The following is a 19280-nucleotide window of genomic DNA, read 5'->3' as shown; positions in this document are numbered from 1 at the left end:
TTCCTTTATAAAGAATAACGTGGCAAGACCCCTTGTCCCCAAATTTATATAATTATCATTCTAAATTTTCTTTTAGCTTTTTACATTTATTGTTTTTCACATTCTTCATTTTCACAGAGTTTTGGTATGTGCAGGGCACCTATCTTTTCAAAAAAGTTATATATTTTTTCCTCTCCAATATTTGTCCCTCTAGTTTCAGTCTCTAATTTCTTAACCATCATTGGCTAACTAAGACATGTCAGGTCCTGACAGGGACCAATTTCATCTTTTTCCTGACTTTAATGGAACAGCTTTTGTGGTCCCACCATTAATATGATGCTGATTATTGGTTTTATCAAGTTAAACAAATAGCCAACAATTCTTAGTGTATTATGAGTTTTTATTTGGAATGATCATTGGTTTTTTTTTTAAACCTCTATGTTTTCCTCTGAGTTTTATTTTATTTTATTTATTTATTTATTTATTTATTTATTTATTTATTTATTTATCTTTGGCTGCGTTGGGTCTTCGCTGCTGCTTGGGCTTTCTCTAGTTGCGGCGAGCGGGGGCGGGGCTACTCTGTTTCAGCGCGCAGGTTTCTAATTGCGGTGGCTTCTCTTATTGCGGAGCATGGGCTCTAGGCATGTGGGCTTCAGTAGTTGTGGCTTCGTGGGCTCAGTAGTTGTGGCTCACGGGCTCTAGAGCGCAGGCTCAGTAGTTGTGGCACACTGGCTCAGTTGCTCCACGGCATGTGGGATCTTCCTGGACCAAGGTTCGAACCCATGTTCCCTGCATTGGCAGGTGGATTCTCAACCACTGCACCACCAGGGAAGTCCTGATCATTGGTTTTTTTATCTCATATGTTTTACATCTGGGAGATAATCCAATTTTCTCCTAATATCAATCAGTATAATGATTTACAGTAATAGATTTCCTTCCATCTGACTCTCCTGGCATCCCTAGAAAAAAAACTCCCACTTGTTTATGCTGAATTATTCTTTTGTTCTGCAGTATTTTTCACATTGTTTCATGTATGATTTATGAACTGATATACATAAATGAAATTTGTAGTTAGTTACCTTCCCACTTTTTTTCCTCTACTTTTGATAAGTTTGGATCAGTGTTACATTCAATTAAAAAAGAATTGAGGGGGGATCTGGGCAAGATGGCGGAAGAGTAAGACGCGGAGATCACCTTCTTTCCCACAGATACATTAGAAATACATCTACACGTGGAACTGCTCCTACAGAACACCCACTGAACGCTGGCAGAAAATGTCAGACCTCCCAAAAGGCAAGAATCTCCCCACGTACTTGGGTAGAGCAAAAGAAAAAAGAAATAACAGAGACAAAAGAATAGGGACGGGACCTGCACCAGTGGGAGGGAGCTGTGAAGGAGGAAAGGTTTCCACACGCTAGGAAGCCCCTTCGCGGGCGGAGACTGCGGGTGGCGGAGGGGGGAAGCTTTGGAGCCACGGGGTTGAGCGCAGCCACAGGGGTGCGGAGGGCAAAGCGGAGAGATTCCCGCATGGAGGATCTGTGCAGACCAGCACTCACCAGCCCAAGAGGCTTGTCTGCTCACCCGCCGGGGTGGGCGGGGGCTGTGAGCTGAGGCTCGGGCTTCGGTCGGATCCCCAGGAGAGGACTGGGGTTGGCGGCGTGAACACAGCCTGAAGGGGTTAGCGCGCCACAGCTAGCCGGGAGGGAGTTCGGGAAAAAGTCTGCAGCTGCCGAAGAGGCAAGAGACTTTTTCTTGCCTATTTGTTTCGTGGTGCGCAAGGAGAGGGGATTCAGAGCGCCGCCTAAACGAGCTCCAGAGACGGGCGCGAGCCGTGGCTATCAGCGCGGACCCCAGAGACGGGCATGAGACGCTAAGGCTGCTGCTGCCGTCACCAAGAAGCCTGTGTGCGAGCACAGGTCACTCTCCACACCGCCCCTCCCGGGAGCCTGTGCAGCCCGCCACTGCCAAGCTCCTGTGATCCAGGGACAACTTCGCTGGGAGAACGCACGGTGCACCTCAGGCTGCTACAACATTGTGCCGGCCTCTGCCGCCGCAGGCTCGTCCCGCATCCGTACCCCTCCCTCCCCCCGGCCTGAGTGAGCCAGAGCCCCCGAATCAGCTGCTCCTTTAACCCCGTCCTGTCTGAGCGAAGAACAGATGCCCTCAGGCGACCTACATGCAGAGGCCGGTCCAAATCCAAAGCTGAACCCCGGGAGCTGTATGAACAAAGAAGAGAAAGGGAAATCTCTCCCAGCAGCCTCAGAAGCAGTGGATTAAAGCTCCACAAACAACTTGATGTACCTGCATCTGTGGAATACCTGAATAGACAACGAATCATCCCAAATTCAGGAGGTGGACTTTGGGAGCAGGATATATTAATTTTTCCCCTTTTCCTTTTTTTGTGAGTGTATATGTGTATGCTTCTGGGTGAGATTTTATATAGCTTTGCTTTCAGCATTTGTCCTAGGGTTCGGTCCATCCGTTGTTTTTTTTTTTTTTTGTACTCAAAAATTTTTTTTTCTTAATAAATGTTTTCTTAATAATTATTTCTTTATTTTCTATTTTTAAAAATTAAAAATTTTTTTCTTAATAAGTTTTTTCATATTTTTATTTTAAAAAATTAAAAAATTTTTCTTAATAAATTTGTTACTTAATAATTTTTTTATTTTTTATTATAAAAAATTAATAAATTTATTTTTAAAAATTAAAAAAAAATTTTCTTAATAATTTTTTTCTTATTTTTTATTATAATAGCTTTATTTTATTTTATCCTCTTTCTTTCTTTCTTTCTTTCTATTTTTTCTCACTTTTATTGTGAGCTGTGTGGATGAAAGGCTCTTGGTGCTCCAGCCAGGCATCAGGGCTGTGTCTCTGAGGTGGGAGAGCCAACTTCAGGACACTGGTCCACAAAGGACCTCCCAGTTCCACGTAATACCAAACAGCGAAAATCTCTCAGAGATCTCCATCTCAACATCAAGACCCAGCTTCACTCAACGACCAGCAAGCTACAGTGCTGGACACCCTATGCCAAACAACTAGCAAGACAGGAACACAGCCCCATCCATTAGCAGAGAGGCTGCCTAAAATCATAATAAGGCCACAGACACCCCAAAACACACCAGCAGACATTGACGTGCCCACCAGAAAGACAAGATCCAACCTCATCCACCAGAACACAGGCACTAGTCCCCTCCACCAGGAAGCCTACACAACCCACTGAACCAACCTTAGCCACTGGGGACAGATACCAAAAACAACGGGAACTACGAACCTGCAGCCTGTGAAAAGGAGACCCCAAACACAGTAAGATAAGCAAAATGAGAAGACAAAAAACCACACAGCAGGTGAAGGAGCAGGGTCAAAACACACCAGACCTAAATAATGAAGAGGAAATAGTCAGTCTACCTGAAAAAGAATTCAGAATAATGATAGTAAAGATGATCCAAAATTTTGGAAATAGAATAGACAAAATGCAAGAAACATTTAACAAGGATGTAGAAGAACTAAAGAGGAACCAAGCAACGATGAAAAACACAATAAATGAAATTAAAAATACTCTAGAAGGGATCAATAGCAGAATAACTGAGGCAGAAGAACGGATAAGTGACCTGGAAGATAAAATAGTGGAAATAACTACTGCAGAGCAGAATAAAGAAAAAAGAATGAAAAGAACTGAGGACAGTCTCAGAGACCTCTGGGACAACATTAAACGCACCAACATTCAAATTATAGGGGTCCCAGAAGAAGAAGAGAAAAAGAAGGGGACTGAGAAAATATTTGAAGAGATTATAGTTGAAAACTTCCCTAATATGGGAAAGGAAATAGTTAATCAAGTCCTGGAAGCACAGAGAGTCCCATACAGGATAAATTCAAGGAGAAACACGCCAAGACACATATTAATCAAACTATCAAAAATTAAATATAAAGAAAACATATTAAAAGCAGCAAGGGAAAAACAACAAATAACACAAGGGAATCCCCATAAGGTTAACAGCTGATCTTTCAGCAGAAACTCTGCAAGCCAGAAGGGAGTGGCAGGATATATTTAGAGTGATGAAGGAGAAAAACCTACAACCAAGATTACTCTACCCAGCAAGGATCTCATTCAGATTTGATGGAGAAATTAAAACCTTTACAGACAAGCAAAAGCTGAGAGAGTTCAGCACCACCAAACCAGCTTTACAACAAATGCTAAAGGAACTTCTCTAGGCAAGAAACACAAGAGAAGGAAAAGACCTACAATAACAAACCCAAAACATTTAAGAAAATGGGAATAGGAACATACATATCGATAATTACCTTAAATATAAATGGATTAAATGCTCCAACCAAAAGACATAGACTGGCTGAATGGATACAAAAACAAGACCCATATATATGCTGTCTACAAGAGACCCACTTCAGACCTAGGGACACATACAGACTGAAAGTGAGGGGATGGAAAAAGATATTCCATGCAAATGGAAATCAAAAGAAAGCTGGAGTAGCAATTCTCATATCAGACAAAATAGACTTTAAAATAAAGACTATCACAAGAGACAAAGAAGGACACTATATAATGATCAAAGGATCGATCCAAGAAGAAGGTATAACAATTGTAAATATTTATGCACCCAACATAGGAGCACCTCAATACATAAGGCAAATACTAACAGCCATAAAAGGGGAAATCAACAATAACACAATCATAGTAGGGGACTTTAACACCCCACCCACTTTCACCAATGGACAGATCATCCAAAATGAAAATAAATAAGGAAACACAAGCTTTAAATGATACATTAAACAAGATGGACTTAATTGATATTTATAGGACATTCCAGCCAAAAACAAAGGAATACACATTTTTCTCAAGTGCTCATGGAACATTCTCCAGGATAGATCATATCTTGGGTCACAAATCAAGCCTTGGTAAATTTAAGAAAATTGAAATCGTATCAAGTATCTTTTCCGACCATAATGCTATGAGACTGGATATCAATTACAGGAAAAGATCTGTAAAAAATACGAACACATGGAGGCTACACAATACACTATTTAATAACGAAGTGATCACTGAAGAAATCAAAGGGGAAATCAAAAAATACCTAGAAACAAATGACAATGGAGACAAGACGACCCAAAACCTATGGGATGCAGCAAAAGCAGTTCTAAGAGGGAAGTTTATAGCAATACAAGCCTACATCAAGAAACAGGAAACATCTCAAAAGCCCAGGACCAGATGGCTTCACAGGCGAATTCTATCAAACATTTAGAGAAGAGCTAACACCTATCCTTCTCAAACTCTTCCACAATATTGCAGAGGGAGGAACACTCCCCAACGCATTCTACAAGGCCACCATCACTCTGATACCAAAACCAGAAAAATATGTCACAAAGAAAGAAAACTACAGGCCAATATCACTGATGAACATAGATGCAAAAATCCTCAACAAAATACTGGCAAACAGAATCCAACAGCACATTAAAAGGATCATACACCATGATCAAATGGGGTTTTTTCCAGGAATGCAAGGATTCTTCAATATATGCAAATCAGTCAACGTGATACATCATATTAACAAATTGAAGGAGAAAAACCATATGATCATCTCAGTAGATGCAGAGAAAGCTTTTGACAAAATTCAACACCCATTTATGATAAAAGCCCTGCAGAAAGTAGGCATAGAGGGCACTTTCCTCAACATAATAAAGGCCATATATGACAAACCCACAGCCAACATTGTCCTCAATGGTGAAAAACTGAAACCATTTCCACTAAGATCAGGAACAAGACAAGGTTGCCCACACTCACCACTATTATTCAACATAGTTTTGGAAGTGTTAGCCACAGCCATCAGAGAAGAAAAAGAAATAAAAGGAATCCAAATCGGAAAAGAAGAAGTAAAGCTGGCACTGTTTGCAGATGACATGATACTATACATAGAGAATCCTAAAGATGCTACCAGAAAACTACTAGAGCTAATCAATGAATTTGGTAAAGTAGCAGGATACAAAATTAATGCACAGAAATCTCTTGCATTCCTATACGCTAATGATGAAAAATCTGAAAGTGAAATTAAGAAAACACTCCTGTTTACCATTGCAACAAAAAGAATAAAATATCTAGGAATAAACCTACCTAAGGAGACAAAAGACCTGTATGCAGAAAATTATAAGACAATGATGAAAGAAATCAAAGATGATACAAATAGATGGAGAGATATACCATGTTCTTGGACTGGAAGAATCAACACTGTGAAAATGACTCTACTACCCAAAGCAATCTACAGATTCAATGCAATCCCTATCAAACTACCACTGGAATTTTTCACAGAACTAGAACAAAAAATTTCACAATTTGTATGGAGACACAAAAGACCCCGAATAGCCAAAGCAATCTTGAGAATGAAAAATGGAGCTGGAGGAATCAGGCTCCCTGACTTCAGACTATATTACAAAGCTACAGTAATCAAGACAGTATTGTACTGGCACAAAAACAGAAATATAGATCAATGGAACAGGATAGAAAGCCCAGAGATAAACCCACGCACATATGGTCACCTTATCTTTGATAAAGGAGGCAAGCATATACAGTGGAGAAAAGACAGCCTCTTCAATAAGTGGTGCTGGGAAAATTGGACAGGTACATGTAAAAGTATGAAATTAGAACACTCCCTGACACCATACACAAAAATAAACTCAAAATGGATTAAAGACCTAAGTGTAAGGCCAGACACTATCAAACTCTTAGAGGAAAACATAGGCAGAACACTCTATGACGTAAATCACAGCAAGATCCTTTTTGACCCAGCTCCTAGAGAAATGGAAATAAAAACACAAATAAACAAATGGGACCTAATGAAACTTAAAAGCTTTTGCACAGCAAAGGAAACCATAAACAAGCCGAAAAGACAACCCTCAGAATGGGAGAAAATATTTGCAAATGAAGCAACTGACAAAGGATTAATCTCCAAGATTTACAAGCAACTCATGCAGCCCAATAACAGAAAAACAAACAACCCAATCCAAAAATGAGCAGAAGACCTAAATAGACATTTCTCCAAAGAAGATATACAGATTGCCAACAGACACATGAAAGAATGCTCAACATCATTAATCATTGGAGAAATGCAAATCAAAACTACAATGAGATATCATCTCACACCGGTCAGAATGGTCATCATCAAAAAATCTAGAAACAGTAAATGCTGGAGAGGGTGTGGAGAAAAGGGAACACTCTTGCACTGTTGGTGGGAATGTAAATTGATACAGCCACTATGGAGAACAGTGTGGAGGTTCCTTAAAAAACTAAAAATAGAACTACCATACAACCCAGCAATCCCACTACTGGGCATATACCCTGAGAAAACCATAATTCAGAAAGAGTAATGTACCAAAATGTTCATTGCAGCTCTATTTACAATAGCCAGGACATGGAAGCAACCTAAGTGTCCATCATCGGATGAATGGATAAAGAAGTGGCACATATAAACAATGGAATATTACTCAGCCATAAAAAGAAATGAAATGGAGGTATTTGTAGTGAGGTGGATGGAGTTAGAGTCTGTCATACATAGTGAAGTAATTTAGAAAGAGAAAAACAAATACAGTATGCTAACACATATATATGGAATCTAAGGGGGAAAAAAAAGGTCATGAAGAACCTAGTGGCAAGACGGGAATAAAGACACAGACCTACTAGAGAATGGACTTGAGGATATGGGGCGGGGGAGGGGTAAGATGTGACAGGGTGAGAGAGTGGCATGGACATATATACACTACCAAATGTAAAATAGATAGCTAGTGGGAAGCAGCCGCATAGCACAGGGAGATCAGCTCGATGGTTTGTGACCACCCAGAGGGGTGGGATAGGGAGGGTGGGAGGGAGGGAGATGCAAGAGGGAAGAGATATGGGAACATATGTATATGTATAACTGATTCACTTTGTTATAAAGCAGAAACTGACACACCATTGTAAAGCAATTATACTCCAATAAAGATGTTTTAAAAAAAAAAAAAGAATTGAGGGACTTCCCTGGTGGTCCAGTGGCTAAGACTGCGCTCCCAATGGAGCGGTCTCAGTTCAATCCCTGGTCAGGGAACTAGATCCCGCATGCTGCAACTAAAAGACCACCTGTGGCAACTAAGACCTGATGCGGCCAAATAAATAAATATTAAAAATAAGTAAATGAAAAGAATTGAAAAGTTTTCCCTTTTCTTTCTAAGCTGTGGGAAAGTCGAAGGAGCACTGGTAGAATTCCCCTAGGATTTCCTTTGGGTCTGGCACAGTTTAGGAGGGTAACTTTTAATTTTCATTCTATTTGTTCTATTGTAAATGGTGTATTCGATTTTCTCTCTATCCCAGAGTCAATTTTGTCCATTTATATCTTCCTAAAAACACAAATTTCATTTAGATTGCCAAGTTTATTTGGATGGTATTGAAAAAAGTAGTGTCCTATGATTCTTTTAATATCACTTGCAATTCTCATTATTTCTCTTGTACTTCTTACTCACTGTATTTGTTAAAACTAGTCTATCTATATTTATTATCCAAAAGAAAATTTATTTAGTGTATCATTTTTTTCAATCTTATACTGTCATCTATGCTTTTATCTATTTATTCCTTCTGCTTTCTTTTTTCCCCCATCTTCTTGAATTGTCTTTTTTTTTTAAGTAAGTTTTTAAGGCAACAATTTTTCCTATTTTGATTTAGCTTTATCTTACAGATTCCACTAGGTAATTTTTCTAATTAAAAAAATGCCTGCATTTTTGGCAAGACAATCTTGCTTGATGTTTTAAAAATATTTTATTTTGAAAAAAATCTCAAACTTAGAAAAGTTACAAGTACAGTACACAGAACTTTTCTTGCTGGACCATTTTAGATTAAGGTGCTGACTCGATACTTCATCATTCCTGGGTACTTTAATGAGTATTTCCTACAAATGAGGACATTCTCCTATATAACCAAAACACAGCATCAAAATCAGGACATGCCATGAATATGTTACTACCATCTAATCCTCAGACCCCATTCAAGTTTTACCACTTGTCTCAATAATGTCCTTTCTAGCAAAAGGGTCCATCCAGTTCAGAATCACATATTGCATTTAGTTATCCTGTCTCTTTAATCTCCTTCAGTCTGAAACAATTTCCACAAGCTTTCCTTGACGTTCATGGCCTTGATACGTTTAAAGATTACAGGCCAGTTATTTTGTAGAATGTCTCTCAGTTTGGATTTGTCTGATGTTTCCTCATGGTTAGATTCAGATTTTGTACCTTAGATAGGAATATCACAGAGGCAACGCTGTGTCCTTTTCATTTCACCCTATCAATACTGAGAATGTTCACTTTGATTCCTTGATTAAGATGGTGTCTGCTAGGTTTCTCTACTATAAAGTTATGGTTTTCCTTTTGTAATTAATGAGTATATAGTGAGGAGGTAGTTTGATACTATGTATATATCTCATTCTTCATCAAAATTTCAATTTATTCATTCATTTATCCATATCGGTGTGGATGCATGGTTTCCTATTTTATTCAATAGGTTATAATCCATTACTTTATTTTGAATTTTTAGCTTTTTATTTTAAAATAATGATAGAGTCACAAGAAGTGATAACAAAAATTGTACAGGGAGGTCCTGTGGATGCTTCAGTAGATTCCCCAAGTGCTAACATCTTGCATAGCTATAGTACAATATCGAAACCAGGAAATTGACATTGGTATAATCCACAGAGCTTATTCAGATTTCACCAGCTTTAAGTGCACCCATTTGTGTGTGTTTAGTTCCATTCAATTTTACTGCATGTAACCACTACCATAATCAATATACAGAACTGTTACGGGACTTCCCTGGTGGTACACTGGGTAATACTCCATGCTCCCATTGCAGGGGGCCCGGGTTCAATCCCTAGTCCGGGAACTAGATCCCGCATGCATGTGGCAACTAAGAGTCTGCATGCCTCAACAAAAGATCCCGCATGCTTCAACGAAGATCCTGCATGCCACAACTAAGACCCAGCGCAGCCAAAATAAATAAATAAATAAATAAGTAAATAAATACTAAAAAGAGAGAGAGAGAGTGAGAGAAAAGTGTTCCATCCCCACAAAGCTTCTCCGTACTACCCCTTTATAGCCAGAATAAACACCCACCTTCCCCACCACTTGAAGCCCTGGCAACGCCTAATCTCTATGTTATTTCCAGCTTATTGCATAAATATAATCATACAGTATGTGACTTTTTGAGATTGCCTTTTTTCTTTCTCTTTTTGTTTTTTAATATTTATTTATTTTTTTTTTATTTGCCTGCTCTGAGTCTTAGTTGCTGCAGGCAGGATCTTTGTTGCCATGTGTGGGATCTTCAGTTGCAGCATGCAAACTCTTGGTGGCAGCATATGGGATCTAGTTCCCTCACCAGGGATCAAACCCAGGTCCCCTGCATTGGAACCACAGAGTCTTAGCCACTGGACCACCAGGGAAGTCCCAAGATTGTCTTTTTTCATTCAGCATAATTCCATTGAAATCCATCCAAGTTGTTGTATGTATCAGTTGTTTGTTCCTTTTTATTGCTGAGCAATATTCCAAAGTATGGATGTACCAGAGTTTGCTTAAACATTCATCCTTAATGTCAAAAGATAGTTGGGTGGTTTTCAGTTTGGGGCTATTCTGAATAAAACTTCTGTGAACATTCATGTACAGGTTTTTGTGTGAAAGTAAATTTTCATTTCTCTGGAATAAATGCCCAATAACGAAATTGCTGGATTATGTTTAGTTTTATAAGAAACAGCCAAACTATTTTCCAGAAAGGCTGTACCATTTTACATTCCCATTAGCAATATATGACTGATCCAGTTTCTATGTACTGCCAGTATTTAGTGTTATCACTATATTTTATTTCAGCCATTCTGATAGGTGTGTACTGGTTTCTCATTTTGGTTTCAATTTGTAGTCCACGAATGGCTAATGATCATATTTTCTTGTGGCTGTTTTCCAACTGTATATCCTTTTTGGTGAAATGAACAACAGCAATAAAACAAAACAGAATAAAATCCTAGGCATATATTTAATAGGAAAACTACAAAACACTCCTGAAAAACACACAACTAGATTTGAACAAATGGAAATACAAATGGAAAGAATAACTAACATCATAAAGGTTTCACTGTCTTTAGGTTCATTTTAAATTTAAGATGATCCCAATTAAAATATCATATGTCTTCCTGGAGCTAAACAGGTTGATTATAAAGTTAATATGAAAGAATATAGAAGTAAGAGTATCCAGGAAACCCCTGAAAAAAAGGAACCATGACTTGGGTATTGTGAATAATGCTGCAGTGAACATGGGGTGCAGGTATCTCTTCAAGAGAGTGATTTCATTTCTTTCAGATATATGCCCAGAAGCAGGACTGCTAGATCATATGGTAGTTCTATTTTTAATTTCTTGAGGAACCTCCATAGCATTAGTCACAATAGTGAAGACATGGAAACAACCTAAGTGTTCACTGACAAAGGAATAAAGGGAGGGGAAAATATATATATATATATATATATATATATATATATATATATATATATATATATATATTTGCCATGAGAAAGAAGGAAATCTTGCTGTTTATGACAACTTGGATGGAACTTGAGGGCATTATGCTAAGTGAAATAAGTCAGAGAAAGACAAATACTGTATGATATCCCTTATATGTGGAATCTAAAAAAGACAGACTCAGAGAAACAGAGAGTAGAAGGATGGTTACCTGGGGCTTGGGAGGAAATGGGGAGATGTTGGTCAAAGGCTATAAACTTCCAGTTATAAGATGAATAAGTTCTGGGGAGCTACTGTGCAGCATGGTGACTATAGTTAACAATACTGTACTGTACACTTGAAAGTTAATAAGAGGGTAGATCTTAACATTCTCACCATAAAAAAAAAAAGGTAACTCTGTGAGGTGATGGACTTCTTAACTAACCTTATGGTGGTAATAATTTTGCAATATATACATATATCAAATCATCACATTGTACACCTTAAATGTATACAATGTTATGTGTCAATTATATCTCAACAAATCTGGGGGTGGGGAGAGGAACCTTGAGGAGGGACAAACTCTTCCAGATATTAAATCTTACTATAAAGTCTCTATAATTAAAACATGTGGTACTGGCACACAGACTAGTGAAATTGAATAGAAAATATAGAAACAGACCCAAGTGCACAAGGGAAATTATGGTACAGCTGTCATCTCAAATCAGTGGTAAAAAAGATGAACACAGTTGATAGGTGGTATTAGGACAAAAGATAGCAAAGTGGAAAAGAAAATTAAACTAGACCCATTCCTCACACTGTATATTAAGACAGATCCGGGGCTTCCCTGGTGGCGCAGTGGTTGAGAATCTGCCTGCCAATGCAGGGGACACGGGCTCGAGCCCTGGTCTGGGAAGATCCCACATGCCGCGGAGCAACTGGGCCCGTGAGCCACAACTACTGAGCCTGCGCGTCTGGAGCCTGTGCTCCGCAACAAGAGAGGCCGCGATAGTGAGAGGCCCGCGCACCGCGATGAAGAGTGGCCCCCGCTCGCCGCAACTAGAGAAAGCCCTCGCACAGAAACGAAGACCCAACACAGCCAGAAGTAAATAAATAAATAAATAAAAATTAAAGTGAGGAAGCTTGTTTTAAGTTCTAATCTACATTACTGCAATAAAATAATTTATATTAAAAAAAAAAAAAGACAGATCCTATATGGATCAGAGATCTAAACGTATAAAATAAAACCACACACACATACACATACACAAAGGAAAGGCAGTGAACTCCTTTATAACCTGGGACTGACGAAAAGTTTCCTAACAGTGACTCAAAATCTAGAAACCATAAAGAGAAAGACATATATTCAATGACATAAAAATGTTTAAAAGTTGTACATGGTAAAAACACCATAGCTAAGTCCAGTCTTGAGGGATGAGGAGGAGAAGAGGAAAAAGAAGAAAAAGTTGGAGGACTTACACTACCTGATTTCAAGCCTTGTTAAAAAGCTCCAGGATCTAAGACAATGTGACATAGGTGTGAGGATAAACAGGTAGACCAACAGAACAAAATGGAGAGTCCAGAACAAATATATATATATTTATTTACTTACTTACTTACTTATTTATTTATTTAAATTCACCACCTGATTTATGACAAAGGTCACAGTCACAGTACAGTGCAGTGGGAAAAGGATGGTCTTTTTCTTTTTAACTTTATTGAGGTATAATTGACATACATTATATTAGTTTCAGGTGTACAATATAATGATTTGATATTTGTATATATTACAAAATGATGGCCACAAGTCTAGTTAACATCTGTCATCATACGTACTCACGGATATTTTTTCTAGTGATGAGAACTTTTAAGATCTACTCTCTTAGTAACTTTCAAATATGCAATACAGTATTATTGATAGTTAATAGTAGTCTTTCAGTTACTGAAGCTGGGTCAGTTAAATATATATATGGAGAGTTCCAGGGTGGTAGAGTGAGATGTTCCATGGACCCCCTTCCAACAAAACTAATAAAGTTGGTGAAATTTCTTTTTAAGAAAGCAACCAGTTAAAGTCTCTGCAAATTGTCCTAAGAGCATACAGCAAATGAAGAACTATTTATTCAAGAAAATCTAGGACTTCCCTGGTGGTCCAGTGGTTAAGAATCTGTGCTTCCAGTGCTTCCAATGTGGGAACTAAGATCCTGCGTGCCACATGGTGTAGAAAAGAAAGAAAGAAAGAAAGAAAGAAAGAAAGAAAGAAAGAAAGAAAGAAAGAAAGAAAGAAAGAAAGAAAGAAAGAAAGAAAGAAAGAAAGAAAGAAAGAAAGAAAGAAAGAAAGAAAGAAGAAAGAAAGAAAGAAAGAGAAAGAAAGAAAATCTAGTAAAACTGGGTAAGAACAGTAAGAGTCTGTGGCATTCTGGGACTTCCCTGGTGGCGCAGTGGTTAAGAATCCTCCTGCCAATGAAGGGGGACACAGGTTTGAGCCCTGGTCCGGGAAGATCCCACATGCCACAGAGCAACTAAGCCCCTGCGCCACAACTACTGAGCCTGCACTCTGGAGCCCGCGAGCCACAACTACCAAGCCTGTGTGCCACAACTACTGAAGCCCACATGCCTACAGCCCGTGCTCCGCAACAAGAGAAGCCACCACAGTGAGAATCCCACGCACAGCAACGAAGAGTAGCCCCCGTGCACTGCTACTAGAGAAAGCCCGCACACAGCAACGAAGACCCAATGCAGCCAAAAATAAATAAATAAATTTTAATAAATAAATAATAAAAATGTAGTCTGACATTGAGATTTTTTTTTAATTGTGGCAAAATACACATACCATTAAACTCACCATTTTAACCATTTTAAAGTATACAATTCAGTGGCATTTAATACATTCACAATGTTGTGCAACCACCACCTCTATCTAGGTACAATATATTTTGATCACTTCAAAAAAAATCCTCCGACCATTAAGCATTCGCTCTCCCACTCTCCTCCAGGAGGAGGGATAGGTTCTTCCCCAAAATTCTCCTCAAAATAGTCATGGACACAGGAAAGTACAGAACGCCCGTTTTACAGTCTTACTGGTTAATAGGTAATAATTCAATCTGACAAATATTAGCTTTTATTTACTAAGTGGTCATTGTGAGCCAGGCACTGACTCTGCATTTCACATGGCTCTCCTTGAATCCTCTCCACAACCCTATGATTCAACAGGCACTATTATCATCACTTTCAGGTGAGAAAACTGAGGCTCAGGATGGGCCTGCAGCTTCTCAGCAAGTGGCAGAGGTAGCATTTAAATACATCATCAGTCTGACTGCCAAGTCCACGCTCTTAACTCGTACACTATCTCCCTCCAGCCCATGGCTGAACTTCCAAGTTCAAGGCAAGTTTTGAAGCCTATGATTATTCACTTCATCAAGCACAACAGAAAAGTGAGTTAAGGAGAAGAGGCCTCGGAGAAACTAGTTTGAGTATATTGACAAGGAAGAAGTGAAATGAAATCACAGTAACACTAATGTACCCAACCCATGAGCTTCACCAGAAGTTAGGCAGTGCAGGTCAAATTGCATTATGTCCAAATATATAACAAATGACATAACAGCTTTTGGTATCATCTCTCACCAACATATTTCAACATCAATTAAACCTGATGTGACTGTGCGGTCTTTTAATTATTTAAGCAACATTCATGGACCACTACTCTGTGTCAGGCACTGTGCTGGGCAGGTGATACTTTTGAATCTGTTGAAAGAGGATTTATCCCACCTATTTAACTATTAGACATGCTGTATGTTTCAGGAAGACCATTGAATGTGCTGTAGCCACAACTTTCTTCTTCTTGACGGGCCTAGTAATTAGATACTAGGAATGAAATTAAAGAGGAATTTGAGTTAGTATTTAAAACTCTTATCAGCATCTCCATCAATATTATTATAATTTGATTAATCCTTATCCCTTTTCTAATGTGAAAATTAAATGTCAGCTAAGCCTAAGAATTTCATATTAAAAAAAATCAAGTCAAGATGGAACAATTCAAGCACGTTGTCAGAATGAGACCATACATACCGCAAGGTCTTACACCCTTGCTGGGGAAGGCAGAATAATGGCCCCAAAGATGCCCACATCCCAGTCTCTGGAACCTGTAAATATGCTCTTTTACATGGCAGGAGGGACTTTGCAGATGTGATTAATTACCTTGAAATGGAGAGATCGTCCTGGATTATTCAGGTGGGTTCACAAAGTGATCAGAAGTGTCCTTATTAAGAAGGAGGCAGGCAGGTCAAAGAGAAAAGTACATATGATGAAAGAAACAGAGGTTGAAGTGATGCAGGGTCATGAGTCAAGAATGCACACAGTCTCTAGAAGCTGGAAAAGGCAAGGAAATGGATTCTCCCTTAGAGTCTCCAGAAGGGATGCAGCCTTGTCGACGCCTTGATTTTAGCCCACTGAGACTGATTGTGGATCTCCAGAACTGTAAGATAATGTTTGTATTGTTTTAAGCCACTGAATTTGTAGTTATTTGTTATAGCAACAATAAGAAACTTGCAGACATACCTTTCTGAATCATATGAGGGTTAGATGTTAAATTACCTCCGAATGTAAGCTATGACACCATTTTAAAAGAGGAAAAACAGGTGTTTTTTCATACTAGTCTTTTTAAAATCTTGAGAAAATGAAACATGGTCCTCTCTGTGAAGGCAAAGGGAAGAGGAAGGAAGAATGGTACAAGGTGAAATCTTACCTTTCAGAGAGATTAGGGCATCATCTATAAAAATGGGGATAGTGTGAATTTAAAAGACTGTTATGAGTGTAAACCATATAAAATCTACGCGAACACCTACCATGTGGTCCAGTTTCAACACAGAATCATATTCAAAGAAAGCAACAACCATATAAAAATCACAATTCAGAGCAACTCAAATCCTGATCCAAACTTTCAAGAAAATTATAAAGGGGAAAATTCACTCTTAATAAATAACTTCTCAAAAAATCCTTTGGGGGATTCTGTCATCCTCAGTCTGTAGTAGTGACTCAAAAAATTCTCCTTTTTCTCTTTCTACCCCCCAAAATTGTCCTCAACGCCCACTCCACCACCTCTCTAGTCTAGCTCCTTTCTCACCTCCAAGTCTCAACCCTTAAACATGTGATTCCCAAGTGGGGGCCAGGGATGTTGCTAAACATCCTACAGTGCATAGGTCAGCCTCCAAAACAAAGAACTATTTGGCACAAAATATCAATGTGCCAAGGATGTAGATGAGTCTCTTCATCTCTTGATTTTCTTTTCATTTGGGAACACCTGGATCCTGCACTACAAAGGTAGCTCCTTAACCAAGGCAGCAGCCTTCCTCTTTAGAAATGGGGGAGGAAAACACCTGCAATCTCTTAGAATTCAATATATTTTCTTTTATCCCTGTCCCGTAAGAATGAATGCAATAACATATATAAAATTCCCAGCATGGTTGCTCAAACCATGGATGCTAATGGGTGCTCAAAAAATATTAGTTCCCAACCCTTTTTCCAGAAGGGAATGAAGAATCCAATTTATTCTTTTTTTTGTTTTAGCATTTTTTTATTTATTTATTTTCCTAGTTTTTTTTCACACACACCACACACACACTGTATTTTATTTTTACAAGAGATAAATAAACTGACACCAAGCATTGTAAATGGATGACCACAACAAAAGCAACAATGATTGCAATTACCAAACACGAAACACACTCATACTATGTCATAATATTGACATTCAGTCCAGTAATTTTAATAAATAAAAAATAAAAGTGTAGTCTGACACTGAGATTTTAAGTTAACCATGTTCTTAAACTTAGCAAAACAATCCTGATCCCCGTAGGCTCCATCTGGGAAGCTGACAATTTTCTAGAGTACTCACTGAGGACTGAAGGTTTTAGATGGATACTTTAAACCAACACAGCAGTCCTCATAGCTCTGCTGTGCACCGTTTAGCATCCTTCCTCCCTAAACCTCAAGCAAGCTGGTGGTACCCACACTAAGGCCTCTTCTTGAGCACAGCCATCTCCTGTCAGCCCTCCAGAGAGGTGGTTCCTTTTAGCCACGCCCATCCCAAATGTGAGTGAACTCCCTCTCCCCCAAATGCTCTGTGACTGAATCTAATCTTCCTCACCCCACCCTGCCAGGCCTGGGTGCAAGCCCCAGTCTCCATGACACCCATTCTCCACTAAGCGTTCCGTCTCTGACCATGATCTCTAGGCCTCAGTGCTGCTTGCCAAGGATTCCAAGGGAGAGGTTCCAGGCCTGCATTGCCAGTGTCCTTGCTGTAGCTAAGGGGCTGGCTTGTTGCTAGGCGTTTCACTCTAGCTAAATTCCAGCCTGGGGACTTAAGCTGCTTTATTCCAAGCAAGGCCCCAAATCCCAGGCCTAGGTGCAATGTTAAGTCCCCAAACTGATCACCAAGCCCAAGCTTGCAGCCCTCAACCGACTGGGTGCCCACACACCAAGGGGAGTCTCCCAGCTGACTCCACTTTCAGACCCACCCTTGCCTTGACTGGTAAAAATTAGTCTCCATCTGTCACTCTTGACCCTGTCTGAACCTCCACGTGGCCATCTGGCCCGCTTCTGAGGTGAAGAGCAAGGCAGCCTGACACAGAAGCATTTCTTCTGACCCTCTCCCGCTGGCCCATCACCCACTGCTGGATAACTTTGTCATGAGGCTCCAAGCCCTCATCTCCTATCCTCGGGTCCATGCGTCAGGCTCAGGTAGATGTGGTGTTAGTGGACAAAAGGTGGGAAGTGGTCTCCTCCAGTCTGCCCAGACAGATGGTGCACATTGAGGGGAGAGACGTGGTACCCATGGGCACAGAGAGTTAGGTGTGGGGAAGACAGCTGGGGGCCCACTGAAGGGGAAGGGAAAACAATAGTAGGGACATAGGCATCAGGGCACAAATATCCTTAGGCCTCTTCCCTCAGACATCCCCCTTCACCTTCAGACACCATCCTTCCCACCTCGTCTCTCCTCCACAGCCTCCCAGGTGGCCCTCCTCACTCCTGCAGGACCAGCAGGCCTATGGTCTCTCCAACCTGTTCTGGCTGTGATTCCCATGCTGGACCCTGAGGGACGCGAGTTTCAGCTCTTAGACATGAACGCACATTCTCACGGCCTACCCAGGACAGAATGGGTGGGCCTCTGCCTGAATGACCAGCATTCACCACCATCACCCAGGACCCTCATAAATACCTTGAGGAAGAAACAAGAGTCTCAGGAGGTGAGGATCATGATCTTGGTGTCCTTGCCCACTGATATTTGTCATCCGTGAGACTGGACATACACTGGGGGCACAGTGGGGGAGGACTTGAGATTGTCTTCAGCAGCAGGAAGGTAACTCCAGGCTAGTAACCCATTCTGAACCCCCCGAGATTCTGCTAATGCCCAGTGAAGACAAACTCCACACCATCCCCCAGTACTTTACCTATTTATTTGTTGTGTGCTAGGAGCTGGTTATACAGTAGTGAAAGAGAACAGAGAAAAATCCCTACCCACATAAAGCTTACATATGAGTGGGAAAGACAAGAAATAAGCAGGTAAACAAATAGGTGGACAGAAAGTAATTAAGGGCAAAAAATTCACACACACACACACACACACACACACACACACACACAAACACACACACACATGAAAAGCTATCTTTTTAAAATTCAGGATGGTGGTTTTCTGACTTGGAGAAAGAAGGTCAAGGAAGGCCTCTCTGCAAAGGTGACCTTTAAGCAGAGCATGAGGGAGCAGCCAGCCACGTGGGCAACCAGAGGAAGAGTGTACCAA

The sequence above is a fragment of the Balaenoptera physalus genome (assembly GCF_965194825.1).
Source record: "Balaenoptera physalus genome assembly, chromosome: X".
NCBI classification, from domain to species: Eukaryota; Metazoa; Chordata; class Mammalia; order Artiodactyla; family Balaenopteridae; genus Balaenoptera; species Balaenoptera physalus.
The sequence above is the reverse complement of the archived record's forward strand: the minus strand, read 5'-3'. Positions refer to the sequence as shown.